General features: G+C 40.9%; 1 long non-coding RNA gene across 2 annotated transcripts; it reads right to left on the bottom strand.

Moving 5' to 3' along the window:
- Nucleotides 1–439: 439 nt before the first annotated feature.
- Nucleotides 440–4,607, bottom strand: LOC123044872 (uncharacterized). Of its 2 annotated transcripts, none has more exons than XR_006420644.1 (6): nt 4,332–4,607; nt 3,948–4,258; nt 3,083–3,295; nt 2,016–2,135; nt 1,069–1,179; nt 440–777 (listed from the first exon to the last, which is right to left on the bottom strand). It is a non-coding gene; the product is annotated as an uncharacterized lncRNA (long non-coding RNA). The 2 variants fall into 2 exon arrangements; XR_006420643.1 differs by having other exon boundaries at nt 3,115–3,295; nt 4,332–4,603.
- Between the last annotated feature and the right edge of the window lie 12,241 nt (nt 4,608–16,848).

Genomic DNA, 16,848 nt, shown 5'->3' with positions numbered 1-16,848 from the left:
ATGGCGGTCCTAAACTGAAATTAACGACCTTCTCTGTGAGAAGATCGTAGACGTTTACGACCAAAACAGAAGGTCGTTGAACCCATGACCTTTTGTTTTGGTCACTGGCCGTCTGCCCAGGCCACGATGGATCTGACGTGGCAATCTGACATGGCAAAATTACGACCAATTGAAAAGGTCAAAATTAGAATCAACCCAGTCCATTTCGGTGCTTTAGATGGGCCGAGCCCATTAATTCAGCCTTTTTATATTATTATTTTTTGTTAATTTTCGCTAGCTACATGGGCCTGGACCAGTAATTTAGCCTTTTTATTTCAAGGTCTCATCTATTTCGCAGTCCATTTCATTAAGCCTTTTTGTATCATATTTGCATCATTGCACAATGCTCCGCGCCCTATTGTTTGGGCCATTGCCTTTTTAGAGCCCAAATATTATTCTATCCAATAGAACATTCAATCTTTTTCAATCACACATTTCAACAGCAAACAATAAATAATTTTCTCAATTAAATGATCAAATCCAGAAATCACTAAATGAAACTCAAACAGCACGTACACGACTACACGGTCCATCAAGTGTACATACAATCAAATACACAGGCACCAAAACATGGTGGCAACATCAACTAAAACTATGATGCACATCTCCAGGCTGATCTTTGGTCACAACAGCAGCCACCTCGACAACATAAGATCCTGATCTATATAAATTATTTACTTAAAGATTCTTCTCCTCGAGTTCCTTGTACACCAACTTTTGACAAATGAAGGCCAAAATCTGCGGATTATAAATCAGAAAAGTTAGGGAACATAATCAAGTGTAGCCATGTATATAACATTCTCCTAACAATGAAACATAGCTGCAGAATTTGAGATCTAATAAGAAACCATGCATATAACATTCTCATAACAACAAAATTGAGATATATTTGGAAAGGGCAAATGACAAGTATCGACCTGCTGCTAGATAATAGAGCAAACATGTCAAAATTATTTAGATATCCTGATGTGTGTGTCACATTATACATGCATCAAGCTTCAGGCCATCAATTTTAGGATGAGTAGATACCTAACTTCATGTCGATGATATGGATGGGGCTGTAGTAGAACATCTGGTAAGCATCATCTTCGACGCTGAACGTTGCAGATACTTGTCTAGTTAGTAGTCTATCATGCGCTCCTGCCATCGCGCGAGAGAGGATATGGTAAGTGGAAAATACTATTAGCAGCCCACAATGCTAAAAAGGTGCTTTAAGATAGTGAACCAGTGGATATCACTCAAGTAAACTATTTTACTCCTTACATACAACAGTCAGGAATTAGTACAGTTGTTTTTTTGACACCTAAATTAGTACAGTTGTTGAAGCAGGAGTAAGCTGATCATATAACATAAGAGTCAGGAATTCCATGCTTATTGTTAAGAAAAAAGATACAAGTTAATATTTTGTTTAACAGTAGGTCTAAGAAAAAAACTGTGCATTTGGTGAGAATATAGCAACAGATTAAGAGCATATTGTTCAGCATCACACAGATAGTAGAACAATGCTACATGAAGCTATTTGCATAAAGTAGAGAACTAGAAAACAAGCTATTGACCATCCTACTGGTAGCAAGGACATAAAGATAACCACTTAATAAGATAAGAAGCAGACATGAATAAATCACATAACTATGTACAATTCAATATCCCAGCTGAGAGTGAACATGTATTCAACATTTCCTAAATTTCAATACATGCACGACAGATTCACAGCAAAACTATATATAGCTGTACAAACATGCATGAACAGGAAAGCAACCAAACTACAAGAACATATAAGGAAACAGAGGGAATCGCTATAACCTATGGAGTGACAAGCACATATATGAACTCAAAATAATGCCCAGCTAGACCAAAAGAAGCTGGATTAGTCGGAATCAGGTGACGGACCGATAGCGCTGATGCGCCGGCTGTTCAAAACGGAACGCGTTAAAGGGACACGATTTTGGGGCGGGGAGGAGGCACGCTCGGCTCACCTAACAACCGCCTCTGTCGCTGCTGACGAGAGCCGTGCCGCCGAGTCTCGCAGCCACCAACTCGCGCTGCTTGCCGCCGTAGTCATCACCTTCGTCGTCGACGCGGTGGTGCTGCCGGACCTGCAAAAAACAGAGGAGGCGTCTGGAATCAGGCGACGAAATCCAGCGAATGGACATCACACTTGCCAACTAATTAACTATAGCATGCTACAGAAACATTTCATTAACAAATTTGATTCAGGAACTAGCTTATTGACTATGACAAAAATTCTTAGAATAAAAATCATTTCAAGAAATGCTGCAGTAGCTAAAAATCATTATGTCAGGGAAAGCGGATACTTCGTCTAAATAAATACATCTTATGCCAGACTTATTAAACTGAGAGGAGTCACAGCAACACATCATACTTGAAAATGCCAGATTTAGCATACCTCTATTCCTACGTACTACACATAGGTTAACAACTAGGAGAGCAACAGAGCATGCCAAGACTGCAATTGGCCGAATGATTGCTTTAGATCACAGTGCCAAGAACACTGCTACATGTACAAGTACAACAACATAAGAATCTTGGGCCTCTATAATTTGCTAGTTTCTTAGGCAACAAACATTGCAAATTTTGATGAGATGCATAGGTCCAACCGATGACTACACAACAACTATTGCAGACATTGGCTAGAGAAATGCTCATCTTTTTTTTCTTTGTAAAAGAAATTTTGAGTTCAAGCAGTAGCACTAGTTACTGACTACACATGTATACAGTGCAATAGCATAACTATAAGTGCAGATTTTTAACCAGTAAGTGCACATAACCTGGACTATTATAGCATCAGATTTTTAACATTTGGACTATTATAGCATCAGATTTTTAACAGGAGGTTAAACCAGTAAGTGCACATAACCTGGACTATTATAAGTGCAGATTTTTAACCAGTAAGTGCACATAATCTGGACTAGTAAACCAGTAAGTGCACATAAGGCTTGGGCTGCACACAAACACACACATACATGTATCAGAAGCAATTCAGACAACACTCTTGGCAGGCAAGAGGCAAGTTGGCACTCACAGGGTTGAGATAATAGCAGGAGATGTGCATACTTGAAGGGGCGAGCGATTGGTCCGAGCCCAGAGAGCAGAGGAGGCATGGCGGCGGTGTGCTGGCGCACCTTGGAAGCCCGGGAACATGGTGGTACCGATGGTCAAGGAAGAAGAGGAGCAGAGCAGGCCCTTGATGGACAGCTAGATGCGCCCCTCCTTCTGCTCCTCAAGGATGGGTGACCTGCAGTAACAGATATGTTATACAACCCGGGATCAAATGTAGCACATATTATCGTTGTAACAGTCTTCTCTTGTGTCTGGAAGTATCCAAATTTAATGTTACTTTTTAAAGTTAAGTTGAATCGTCTTGTAGGAATAAAAGAAGAAACAAGTTGAGTCTCTGAATCTGACCATGCTATAAGACTAATACCAACTACACACATTTCCAGTTAACATTTTAAATCTAAATGTGAGACTAGTGTTGATATGGTCAATTTGAGCTTCATAAGTCTAATTATAGAAAAAATGCACTGAAATCAACTTGGTATGCGTTGAAGACTAACACAGTAGCAGGCAGGCAGGGTTGCAGTAACCCAAGTTAATGTACAATAGAGCGAGGTTGTTGGGGGTTTCTACGATTTTTTTACCAACTGTTTTTTCTTCACAAAAAACTAACAGTTGGTCCTGAATTTTATCTTCACAGGGGTGTCAATCAACCACAACGAAACTGCATAAACTGAGGGATTCAATGCTAATTCAAACGCGAGTACGCACAGGAAACCTACGGGAAACCTACAACGATGGAGAACCAAATTCGCATCCACATCAAATCAAACGGCCAGATCTACGCGGAAACCTACGGGAAGCAAAGGAAGAAGATCGAGGACATGGACCTGTGGTCGAAGACGGCGACGCATGTGGATTCATAGGTCGGCGAGGAGCTGGAGCCAACCACGCCGACACACAAGCCACCGTCCCCTCCTCAGAGGAGACGCGTGGGTGATGTAGCTCCTGGTAGGGCGTGGCAGACGATGAGATGCACAGCCCCGCGAGGCTTGCGACAACGCTATCGCATCATGGTAGCCGGCTCTCTGTTGGCGCTGGGAGGGAGGTTGCATGGTAGGGGAGAAGGAGCTCCATCTCCTTGGTGGCGACCCGTCCCATGGAGGTTCTCCCCTCCTGCCATCGTCGTCGTCCCATCCACCTGCCGAAAGGGAACACAAGACAAGGTGAGGTGAGGAGGAGATAGTGCATGAATAAGGAGGGGAGGGGCTTACCAGTGCCAGATTCGGCCACCTCTGGCCTCGCTGTCGCTGGATGTGGCAGATCCCGATGAATTTAGGGGTGGTGGCCGAAACCCTAGCCACGGGTGAGGGTTCCGGGCGAGTACTACAGAGCGCAGATCTGGGCGTGGGCTTGATGGTGAGTGTCGTCGATGATGGGGGTGGGCGACGGTGGGTGGCGGTGGGGGCGGGCGACGGTGGGCGGCGGTGGATTCAGATCAGATCAGAGTGAAGGAGAGGAGAGAGGCGCGTCAGTGCGTGGGAGAGAAGGGTGCGAGAGGAGGAGTGCGGGGCGTGGGTGAGACGGGCGACGTGCGGGCCGTTGGATCCAGGAGCATCCGACGGTGATTTATCCACGATCCGCGTGAGAGGCCCCTGGACCAATCAGAACGTAGTATACAGGTATGATATTTTGACCATTTCAATTGGTCGTAATCGACTAAAATTAAGGTGCTAAATCATGTTAGCTATTTTATTATGACATGAGAAATTGAAAAAAAAAACTTTTCATTGTGTCAGCAAAATTGACTTCAGTTTTCAGGAATAATCACAAATTGAAATAAGACAAATATTTTTTAAAGAGTTATGAGAAATGAGTTCTTTTAAATCATTTTCTAATTTCCGAGTGCCCGAAATGAGTTTCTTTTATGAAGGATCTATCATATATTTGTTGCAAAATTGGACCAAATCAATTTTCTAAAACACTAGGTCATATTTAATGCATAATTGACAAAATGGTTGGGTGTCAAAAGTTTTGATCCACCTGTGGTGAAAAAGACAAATTCCCGCCGATTCAGTAGGAAGCGGGTCAAATTTGAACTGCAGCTGCCTCATAGTTTGCTCTTTATTTTTTCCAAAAAACATTTCTAGGTACATAAGTATCTATTTAATCAGAGAAACATCAAAAGTTTTCCAAGATTCAACCACTAGCTAGGAACGGTCAAGCCCGCCGTTTTGACCGCATTTTGAAACAGGCATAAAAAATTCAAAAAAATCAAAGAATTGGAAAACCTTCGCATTGTGTCATTATATGTGATCAAGTTTCTAGGAAAAATAATAAACTTGTATTACGACAATTATTTTAAAAAAGTGTTCTCAGAAACGAGCTACCATGCGTGAAGATTCATGGCTTTCAAGCCAAATGATCAATCTTATGGCCACATTCATGGCATAGTTTGTTCAAATGATCTCATATTGTAAGGGTGCATCTTGGAATTCCAAACAATGTTGCCTAAGGGAGTTTTCATTTTCTTTGCACGAAAAATTCATTTCCATTTTTCAAGTGCCCGGAATGAGGTTTTTTTGTGAAGGAACTACCAAATAATTGTTGCAAAATGGACCAAATTATTTTTCTAAAATACTAGGCCATGTTTAATGCACAATTGACACAATGGTTGGGTGTCAAAAGCCTTGATCCGGCTCTGGTGAAAAAGACAAATTTCCACCAATTCAGGAGGAAGCGAGTCAAATTTGAACTGTAGATGCCTCATAGTTTGCTCTTTATTTTTTCCAAAAATCATTTCTAGGTACATAACTATCTATTTAATCAGAGAAATATCAAGAAAAATCTAAGATTCAACCACTCGCTAGGAACGGTCATTCCCGCCGTTTTGACCGCATTTTGAAACGGGCATAAAACATTCAAAATAATTCAAAAAATTGGAAAACCTTTGCATTATGTAATTATATGTGACCAAGTTTCCAGGAAAAATAATAAACTTGTAATACGGCAATTATTTTAAAAAAGTGTTCTCAAAAATGAGCTATCACGCGTGAAGATTCATGGTTGTTAAGCCAAATGATCAATGTTATGGCCACATTCATGGCATAGTTTGTTCAAATGATCTCAAATTGTGCACAAGGGTGCATCTTGGAATTCCAAACAATGTTGCCCAAGGGAGTTTTCATTTCTTTGCACGGAAAATTTATTTTCCATTTTCCGAGTGCCCGAAATGAGTTTTTTTTGTGAAGGACCTACAATATATTTATTGCAAAATTGGACCAAATCAATTTTATAAAATACTAGGCCATATTTAATGCATAATTGACCAAATGGTTGGGTGTCAAAAGGTTTGATCCACCTCTCGTGAAAAAGACAAATTCCCGCCGATTCACTTGGAAGCGGGTCAAATTTGAACTATGGCTACCTCATAGTTTGCGCTTTATTTTTCCAAAAATCATTTCTAGATACATAAGTATCTATTTAATCAAAGAAACATCAAAATCTTTCCAAGATTCAACCAGTAGCTAGGAACTATCAAGCCCGTCGTTTTGACCACATTTTGAAACGGGCATAAAAAATTCAAAAAGTTCAAAACATTGGAAAACCTTCACATTGTGTGATTATATGTGACCAAGTTTCCAGGAAAAATAATAAACTTATAATATGGCAATTATTTTGAAAAAGTGTTCTCAGAAACGAGCTATCATGTGTGAAGATTCATGGCTTTCAAGCCAAATGATCAATCTTATGGCCACATTCATGGCATAGTTTGATCAAATGATCTCATATTGTTCACAAGGGTGCATCTTGGAATTCCACACAATGTTGCCTAAGGGAATTTTCATTTTCTTTGCACGAAAAATTCATTTTCCATTTTCCAAGTGCCCGAAATGAATTTTTTTTTGTGAAGGACCTACAATATATTTATTGCAAAACTGGACCAAATCAATTTTATAAGATACTAGGCCATATTTAATGCACAATTGACCAAATGGTTGGGTGTCAAAAGTTTTGATCCACCTCTCGTGAAAAAGACAAATTCCCGCCAATTCAGCTGGAAGCGGGTCAAATTTGAACTGTGGATACCTCATAGTTTGCTCTTTATTTTTTTTCCAAAAATCATTTCTAGGTACTTAAGTATCTATTTAATCAGAGAAACATCAAAATTTTCCCAAGATTCAACCACTAGCTAGGAACTGTCAAGCCCTCGTTTTGACCGCATTTTGAAACGGGCATAAAAAATTCAAAAAATTGGAAAACCTTCGCATTGTGTCATTATATGTGACTAAGTTTCCAGAAAAAAAATAAACTTGTAATATGGCAATTATTTTAAAAAAGGTTCTCAAAAATGACCTATCATGCGTGAAGATTCATGGCTTTCAAGCCAAATGATCAATCTTATGGCCACATTCATGGCATAGTTAATTCAAATGATCTCATATTATGCACAAGGGTGCATCTTGGAATTCCAAACAATGTTGCCTAAGGGAGTTTTCATTTTCTTTGCACGGAAAATTCATTTTCCTTTTTTCGAGTGCCTGAAATGAGTTTTTTTTGTGAAGGACCTACCATATATTTGTTGCAAAATTGGACGAAATCAATTTTCTAAAATACTAGTCCATATTTAATGCACAATTGACAACATGGTTGGGTGTCAAATTTTTTGATCCACCTCTGGTGAAAAAGACAAATTCCTGCCGATTCAGTAGGAAGCGGGTCAAATTTGAACTGCAGCTGCCTCATAGTTTGATCTTTATTTTTTCCAAAAATCATTTTTAGGTACATAACTACCTATTTAATCATAAATACATGGTTTTGTGGCGATACGTCGAGGCTTGGATGGTGGCCGAGGGCCCCAACTCTAGAGCGCGTAAACTCGTGTGCCCGCAGCGTGGTCACCGCGTGACCGTGGCGTTACCATGTGTTCTGGGCGGCCTAGGCATGTCTAGTGGATTAGGAACTCCCCAGATAGGTGCTAGGAAGAAAATCACAACATAAGATTCTCACGAGGAGACCGATCGATGCTCAAACATGAATAAGCAGCCAAGTGTTTGATTAGCGGTATGGGAAATGCACATGGCTAATGGGCGTGAGTTTTGGCGGGCACAAAAGATTCAAAACAATTCAAAAAATTGGAAAACCTTTCCATTGTGTCTTTATATGTGACCAAGTTTCCAGTAAAAATAATAAACTTGTAATACGGCAATTATTTTAAAAAAGTGTTCTAAAAAATGAGCTATCATGCGTGAAGATTCATGGCTTTTAAGCCAAATGATCAATGTTCTGGCCACATTCATGGCATAGTTTGTTCAAATGATCTCATGTTGTGCAGAAGGGTGCATCTTGGAATTCCAAACAATGTTGCCTAAGGGAGTTTTCATTTCTTTGCACGAAAAATTTATTTTCCATTTTCCGAGTGCCTGAAATGAGTTTTTTTTGTGAAGGACCTACAATATATTTATTGCAAAATTGGACCAAATCAATTTTATAAAATACTAGGCCATATTTAATGCACAATTGACCAAATGGTTGGGTGTCAAAAGGTTTGATCCACCTCCCGTGAAAAAGATAAATTCCCGCCGATACAGTTGGAAGCGGGTCAAATTTGAACTATGGCTACCTCATAGTTTGCTCTTTATTTTTTCCAAAAATCATTTCTAGGTACATAAGTATCTATTTAATCAAAGAAACATCAAAAGTTTTCCAAGATTCAACCAGTAGCTAGGAACTGTCAAGCCCGTCGTTTTGACCGCATTTTGAAACGGGCATAAAAAATTCAAAAAGTTCAAAAAATTGGAAAACCTTCGCATTGTGTGATTATATGTGACCAAGTTTCCAGGAAAAATAATAAACTTATAATACTGCAATTATTTTTAAAAAGTGTTCTCAGAAACGAGCTATCATGTGTGAAGATTCATGGCTTTCAAGCCAAATGATCAATCTTACTGCCACATTCATGGCATAGTTTGTTCAAATGATCTCATATTGTTCACAAGGGTGCATCTTGGAATTCCACACAATGTTGCCTAAGGGAATTTTCATTTTCTTTGCACGGAAAATCCATTTTCCATTTTCCGAGTGCCCGAAATGAATTTTTTTTGTGAAGGACCTACAATATATTTATTGCAAAATTGGACCAAATCAAATTTTATAAAATACTAGGCCATATTTAATGCACAATTGACCAAATGGTTGGGTGTTAAAAGTTTTGATCCACCTCTCACGAAAAAGACAAATTCCCACCAATTCAGCTGGAAGCGGGTCAAATTTGAACTGTGGCTACCTCATGGTTTGCTCTTTATTTTTTTTCCAAAAATCATTTCTAGGTACATAAGTATCTATTTAATCAGAGAAACATCAAAATTTTCCCAAGATTCAACCACTAGCTAGGAACTGTCAAGCCCGTCGTTTTAACCGCATTTTGAAACGGGCATAAAAATTTCAAAAAACTGGAAAACCTTCGCATTGTGCCATTATATGTGACTAAGTTTCCAGAAAAAATAATAAACTTGTAATATGGCAATTATTTTAAAAAAGGTTCTCAAAAATGACCTATCATGCGTGAAGATTCATGACTTTCAAGCCAAATGATCAATCTTATGGCCACATTCATGGAATAGTTAATTCAAATGATCTCATATTGTGCACAAGGGTGCATCTTGGAATTCCAAACAATGTTGCCTAAGGGAGTTTTCATTTTCTTTGCACGGAAAATTCATTTTCCTTTTTTCGAGTGCCTGAAATGAGTTTTTTTTGTGAAGGACCTACCATATATTTGTTGCAAAATTGGACGAAATCAATTTTCTAAAATACTAGTCCATATTTAATGCACAATTGACAAAATGGTTGGGTGTCAAATTTTTTGATCCACCTCTGGTAAAAAAGACAAATTCCCGCCGATTCAGTAGGAAGCGGGTCAAATTTGAACTGCAGCTGCCTCATTGTTTGATCTTTATTTTTTCCAAAAATCATTTTTAGGTACATAACTACCTATTTAATCATAAATACATGGTTTGGTGGCGATACGTCGAGGTTTGGATGGTGGCCGAGGGCCCCAACTCTAGAGCGCGTAAACTCGTGTGCCCGCAGCGTGGTCACCGCATGACCGTGGCGTTACCATGTGTTCTGGGCGGCCTAGGCATGTCTAGTGGATTGGGAACTCCCCAGGTAGGTGCTAGGAAGAAAATCACAACATAAGATTCTCACGAGGAGACCGATCGATGCTTAAACATGAATAAGCAGCCAAGTGTTTGATTAGCGGTATGGGAAATGCACATGGATAATGGGCGTGAGTTTTGGCTGAGGATGATCAGTTACTAAGAAGATCATCTTCACAAATTTTCAGCTCAAAAGAAGGAGCCTAGGTGGTACTTGCTTTGCAAAGTACCACACTGGACATAAATATGAATGTTGAAGTTGGGCTCAAAATAATGAATGGATTGAGATGGCATTTGGTGGAGGATGGTTATTTGGGCATAGGAAAGTACTGTAGAAAATGGATACCATTTGGACATGCCAAAGTGGTACTTCCTTCACAAAGTGTTTTTCTGAACAAAATAGGAAAATGAATATTATTGAATTATTTTTGAACTAGGCAAGGAAGGTTTTTTTACATATTTGATGAAGATATGACCCAAAGAATTTATGAGATTTTTTTGGGAATTTTGGGAATGATAGAAATATAGGTTGCTTCACAACCTAGGGCAAAAACTGCCACATGGACATGACACATAGGCAAAACTGATGAGGTGGCGCCTAGTCATAGCAACCCACCACAATTTACAAGGTTATGACCATCTATATTGGTCATGATCAGCTAGAAATAAGGCAGTGGACCAGTGCTATCTGCTTTATGACCATTTTGTGTAAGGAAATTACGACCTTTCTGACCAAAATGGTCGTTATAGTTTAGGGTTTGGAGCCCCCCGAACAGCTTTTGACCAATTGGTCTGAAATGGTCATAGATCTATGACCAATTCTTCCAGGGTCACTGACAAAAGGTCACTAGTTGACATATTTCTTGTAGTGTAGATTATCCCTTCTGCATGAGTACTGCTCCAATTCCATATCCAGAAGCATCAGCTTCTAGAACAAAGGGCAAAGAAAAATCAGGTAGAGCAAGAACTGGGGCAGAGGTCATTCTGTCTTTTAATTGCTGGAAATCAGCTCTTTGTGTATCAGTCCATTGAAATCCATCTTTTTTCAAAGCATCAAACAGTGGCTTGCAGACCAGGCCTTAATTCTGAACAATCCTCCTGTAGTACCCTATTAATCCCAGAAAACTTCTCAATTGTGTTACATTCTAAGGTGTGGGCCAGTTACTGATTGCTTCTACTTTAGCAGGGTCTATTGATACTCCCTTGTCAGAGATCACATAACCCAAATACTCTACTTGGTTCTATGCAAAGGTGCATTTAGAGAGCTTTGCATATAGTTGATGTTTCCTGAGTGCTTCCAGTACTAGTGTCACATGTTCCAAGTCTCCTTGTAGGTTTTGCTAAAGATGAGAATATCATCAAAGAAAACTAGCACCCACTCTCTCAGAAGGGGCCCCAATACAGTTTGCATGAGTTCTGTAAAGGAAGGTGGTCCATTTGTCACTCCAAAAGGCATGACTAGGAACTCAAATAGGCCAATATGTGTGCTAAAAGCAGTTTTTTCAATATCTCCTTCTTTCATTCGGTTCTGATGATAACCACTTCTAAGATCTAGCTTGGTAAAGATTTTTGCTCCATTAAGTTCATCCAAAAGATCTTCTATCATGGGTATGGGATGCTTGTTTTGGATGGTGTGTGCATTTAATTTTCTGTAATCAATGCATATCCTCCAAGTTAGATTCTTTTTCTTTACCAAGATAGCAGGAGAGGAGTATGGACTGTGACTTAATCTGATTATTCCTTTCTGGAGCAGATCTTTTATAATTTCCTCCAAAGCATTTTTCTAGTGATGTGGCAACCTGTATCCTCTCTGGTTTATAACTGGAGCTCCAGGTTCCAAGTTGATGGCATGGTCACAGTCTCTCTTTGGAGGTAGACTAGTAGGTTCTGCAAAAACATCTTTGAAATTCTCTAAGATTGTAGTTATTCCAGGTTTTTGGACAGAATCATGGATGGTTTCAGGTTGTACTGGTTGCATCCACATGAGAGCTCCAGTGAACATGTCCTCCATTATATTTTCCATATATTGTAGCAAGGGAGTGCAGGGGCTGGTTGGTAAGCTCTCATCCAAGAATGTGATGTGTTCACCATTAGGATGTTTGATTCCTAGCTGCATGTTAGGCAGATCAAAGGTAATAGGGTTGTACTTATACATCCAGTCAGCTCCCAGAATGATATCATATCCAGTGAGTTTCAACATTCTGAAATCCTGTACCAGCTCTACTCCCCGAATAGTGTATTTGGTGTTGTAGAGAGAAAATTCACTGTATAATGTGCCCCCATTTGCTACAGTCACTTGGACCTGTTTTACTGGTGTTGCAGGGCATCCAGATTGGGATGCTAGAGCAGGAGAGATGAGGGTTGTGGTGCTTCCACTATCCACTAAAGCAATGCCCACAGTGCTTCCAATTTGAACCTCCAATGTAAAAGTGTGTTTCTTTTTATCTTCAGGAACTCCTGTAGTTGCATGCATAGAGATTTTGAGCTCTTGTGTATCAGGAGGTTCTTCCTCCACATCAGACTACACTTCCTCTGCATCTACTATGTAGATGATGTCAGGGTTTTCCACTTGTCCTTGCAATGCTTGAATTTGAGATTTTTGTGACATCTTGCACACCTGCTTGTGCCCTGAAAACCATGGTTCTCTGCATTTATAACAAATGCCCTTTTCCCTAACTTTTTGTATCACAGCAGCAGGAGATGTACTTACAGGGAGTACATGCTTTGGTATTTCCTCTGGAGGTCCTTTTCTGTAGTTTGGCACATAAGACTTCTGTGTGTTAGCAGGAGGGCATGATTTTTCAGTTCTTCTGGCTAACCACATAGCTTTGGTCATGTCAGTAGGCTCCAAACATTCGAAGTGACTTTGGATATAAGGATTTAGGCCTGCAATGAAACTATGCATGTAGTAATCATCTGGTACTACAGGGTTGTCCCTCCTCATCAAGTTCATTTGCTGTTCAAAATCAGCTATATATTGGGCCACTGACGTTTGTTGAGTTAATTTGTGGAAAGCTTTCACATTTTCACACCCAGAGGAAGTTGCAAATCTTTGTGTGATTGCAGTACCGAACTTGTGCCAGGGGGTGTGATAAGCAATGAAACTAGTCCCTCTCCACCATTGGATAGATTCTCCCTTTAAATAAGAAACTGCTATCTCAGTTCTCTGTTCAATGGGAGTCCTTGCAGCTAAGAAATGTTGTTCAATGTTCTGTATCCATGAGTCTGCATCTAGACCATCAAATTCAGCAATGTTTAACTTTGCAGGTTTGATACACAAGAGGTTTAATAAAGGTTGGGCAGGCGCATTGATCTGTAGAAGACAAGTGCTTTAACTTGTCCGAGAAATGGATCAAAGAAGAACAATCATGGTCGAAACCATGGTTGCAAAGGATCAATTCACAGATACCAGATGATATTAATCAAGGAATAGTTATTATTGCAAGAAGCTTCCATGGTAGGATCTACATCGTGTCCATGGGCATGAACACAAAGTTCAAGGTCGACTCCCACTTCTCTAATGCATAACCTTTCACTCACTTCTCGCCTTCGACGAAGTTGTAGTGTTGAAATTTTATCTGACATAACATTAGTAGAGCATGACCCGTAGTAGTTTTCGGGTTCACATAGATTAGAAAAGGCATATGTTCAACCCATCAGGGCCTCTTAGGAACATATACCACAAACTTCAAGAGTAAATAACACAAGCTCGAAAGCAGAGCATGTTCGACAAGGCAGAGGATACAATTTACCAAAGGCATTATGTATCCGAGTAAAGTCTTAGAAAGTTATCAAATATGAAGGACGTTGTCGAATAAAATCCAATAAAGGATCTAGTGGTCCTCAAGGGATCTGAAGTGAGCATCGGTACTCAACCGGAAGAAGAAGAAAACGAGGAGATCAGATTATTGAATCAACCGATTAATTCAAAGCTCAAATGCAAAGGAATTATGAGATCCAACTCAAGGGATCATAAGCAAACGCTCCGGTTAAGGATGGATAAGTTGAATAGACTTTGGGGTACAATCGACAACAATTTGATTGGTCGAGAACCAACTCATGTTTAAAATGACATTTGAGCTGGAAGGATGGATTCTAGGATCTGATTGAGGATTGCGATCATTCGCAACATATTGAATCAAGGGACTCAAGATGATAATGCAAAGGACGTTAATGAATATTGCTAGGCATTTGGAATTAACCATACTGCAGGCAGACAATAATTTCAAGGGCCATATGTTGTAGACGATTCGCAACATATCTGGTAGTATTTCGAAGAATTTTGTGAGGCACCTAAACAACTGGGGATGGACGGATCCCCGGTAAGCGCGAGGAATTGTTTGTGGGGGTATTAATGCGGAAAAGAGCTGCAAAGCAGTAGGCTCAAAGGATTCTCAAAATATCGGAGAATATTTCAGGGTATCTAGTAATAACAAGGGCAGCTGGGAGTGAAGGTATGAACGACATACTTAAGTAGTTATCCATAAGGATTCATCGGTGGTCGGGAATAGAAAAAACGGTGGGCACAAAGTCTCGAGAGAACATTGGAGAGTATCTTCAGAATCTTCTGGTGCGGCAGGCGATCATCTTTAATAAGAACTCTCCGGGAGAAAGTTGTTATGAGACCCTATTGTTAGAGTTTCTTTTTTTTAATCATTTAACCGGAATAGAAGAGAGATCAGAGTCCTAGAGTATAGACGAGGAATAAAAGATCCTAATACCACCCAATGACGCCGTGGGCCTGTAAGCCGCACAACCAAGTTAGTAAAGCTTTTTCAATGACTAGACTCAACTTCGGCCAAGGAGTTTGGAAGGGGGATTCCTACATGCAGTCTGCTCTGATACCAACTTGTGACGCCCCCGATTCAATCATACACTAATCATGCACACAAATGTGTACGATCAAGATCAGGGACTCACGAGAAGATATCACAACACAACTCTGAAAGTAAAATAAGTCATACAAGCATCATATTACAAGCCAGGGGCCTCGAGGGCTTGAATACAAGTGCTCGAACATTAGTTAGCGAAAGCAACAATATCTGAGTACAGACATAAGTTAAACAAGTTGCCATAAGATGGCTAGCACAAACTGGGATACAGATCGAAAGAGGCGCAGGCCTCCTGCCTGGGATCCTCCTAACTACTCCTAGTCGTCGTCAGCGGCCTGCACGTAGTAGTAGGCACCTTCAGTGTATTAGGAGTCGTCGTCGACGGTGGCGTCTGGATCCTGGGCTCCAACGTCTGGTTGCGGCATCCGAGAAGAAAAGGAAAGAGGGGGGAAAGAGGGAGCAAAACAACCGTGAGTACTCATCCAAAGTACTCGCAAGCAAGGATCTACACTACATATGCATGGGTATATGTGTAAAGAGGCAATATCGGTGGACTGAACTGCAGAATGCCAGAATAAGAGGGGGGTAGCTAGTCCTATCGAAGACTGCGCTTCTGGCAGCCTCCGTCTTGCAGCATGTAGAAGAGAGTAGATTGAAGTCCTCCAAGTAGCATCACATAGCATAATCCTACTTGGCGATCCTCCCCTTGTCGCCCTGTGGGAAAGCGATCACCGGGATGTCTCTGGAACTTGTCTGGGTGTGTTTTATGAAGTATCCGGTTCTAATTGTCATAAGGTCAAGGTACAACTCTGGGTCGTCCTTTTACCGAGGGACACGGCTATTCGAATAGATAAACTTCCCTGCAGGGGTGCACCACATAACCCAACATGCTCGATCCCTCTGGCCGGACACACTTTCCTAGGTCATGCCCGGCCTCGGAAGATCAACACGTCGCAGCCCCACCTAGGCACAACAGAGAGGTCACCACGCCGGTCTAAATCCTATGTGCGCAGGGGTCTGGGCCCATCGCCCATTGCACACCTGCATGTTGCGTGGGCGGCCGATGAGCAGACCTAGCAACCTCCATTACAAAGGAATTTACATTACGCGGTCCAATCCGGCGCGCGCCGCTCAGTTGCTGAGGTCAAGAAGGCTTCGGCTTATACCACGACGTCGAGTGCCCATAACTGTTCCCGCGTAGTTGGTTAGTGCGTATAGGCTAGTGGCCAGACTCAGATCAAATACCAAGATCTCATTAAACGTGTTATTATGAAGTAACCGCGAACGCCGACCAAGGCCAGGCCCACCTCTTGCCTAGGTGGTCTCAACCTGCCTTGTCGCTCCACCTCAAAGTAACAGTCACGGGCCGTCGGGAACTCAGGCCCACCTCTACCGGGATGGAGCCACCTGTCCTTTCAGCCCCCATATCCGAATCACTTGCGAGTACTCAATGAGCCGACCCGACTTTACTCACCATCTGTATAGTATGTATATAGGTATAGTATATACCCGTGATCACCTCCCGAGTGATCACGACCCAATAGTATAACAAGGTAGACTGACAAGAATGTAGGGCCAATGATGATAAACTAGCATCCTATACTAAGCATTTAGGATTGCGGGTAAAGTATCAACAACTATAACAACAATGACAGGCTATGCAACAGAATAGGATTAACCGAAACAGTAACATGCTACACTACTCTAATGCAAGCAATAAAGGGTAGAATAGGCGATATCTGGTGATCAAGGGGGGGGGGGGCTTTCCTGGTTGCTCTGGCAAGAAGGACGAGTCGTCA

This window comes from Triticum aestivum, chromosome 2B (assembly GCF_018294505.1).
Source record: "Triticum aestivum cultivar Chinese Spring chromosome 2B, IWGSC CS RefSeq v2.1, whole genome shotgun sequence".
NCBI classification, from domain to species: Eukaryota; Viridiplantae; Streptophyta; class Magnoliopsida; order Poales; family Poaceae; genus Triticum; species Triticum aestivum.
This window is presented reverse-complemented; position numbering and strand designations above follow the sequence as displayed.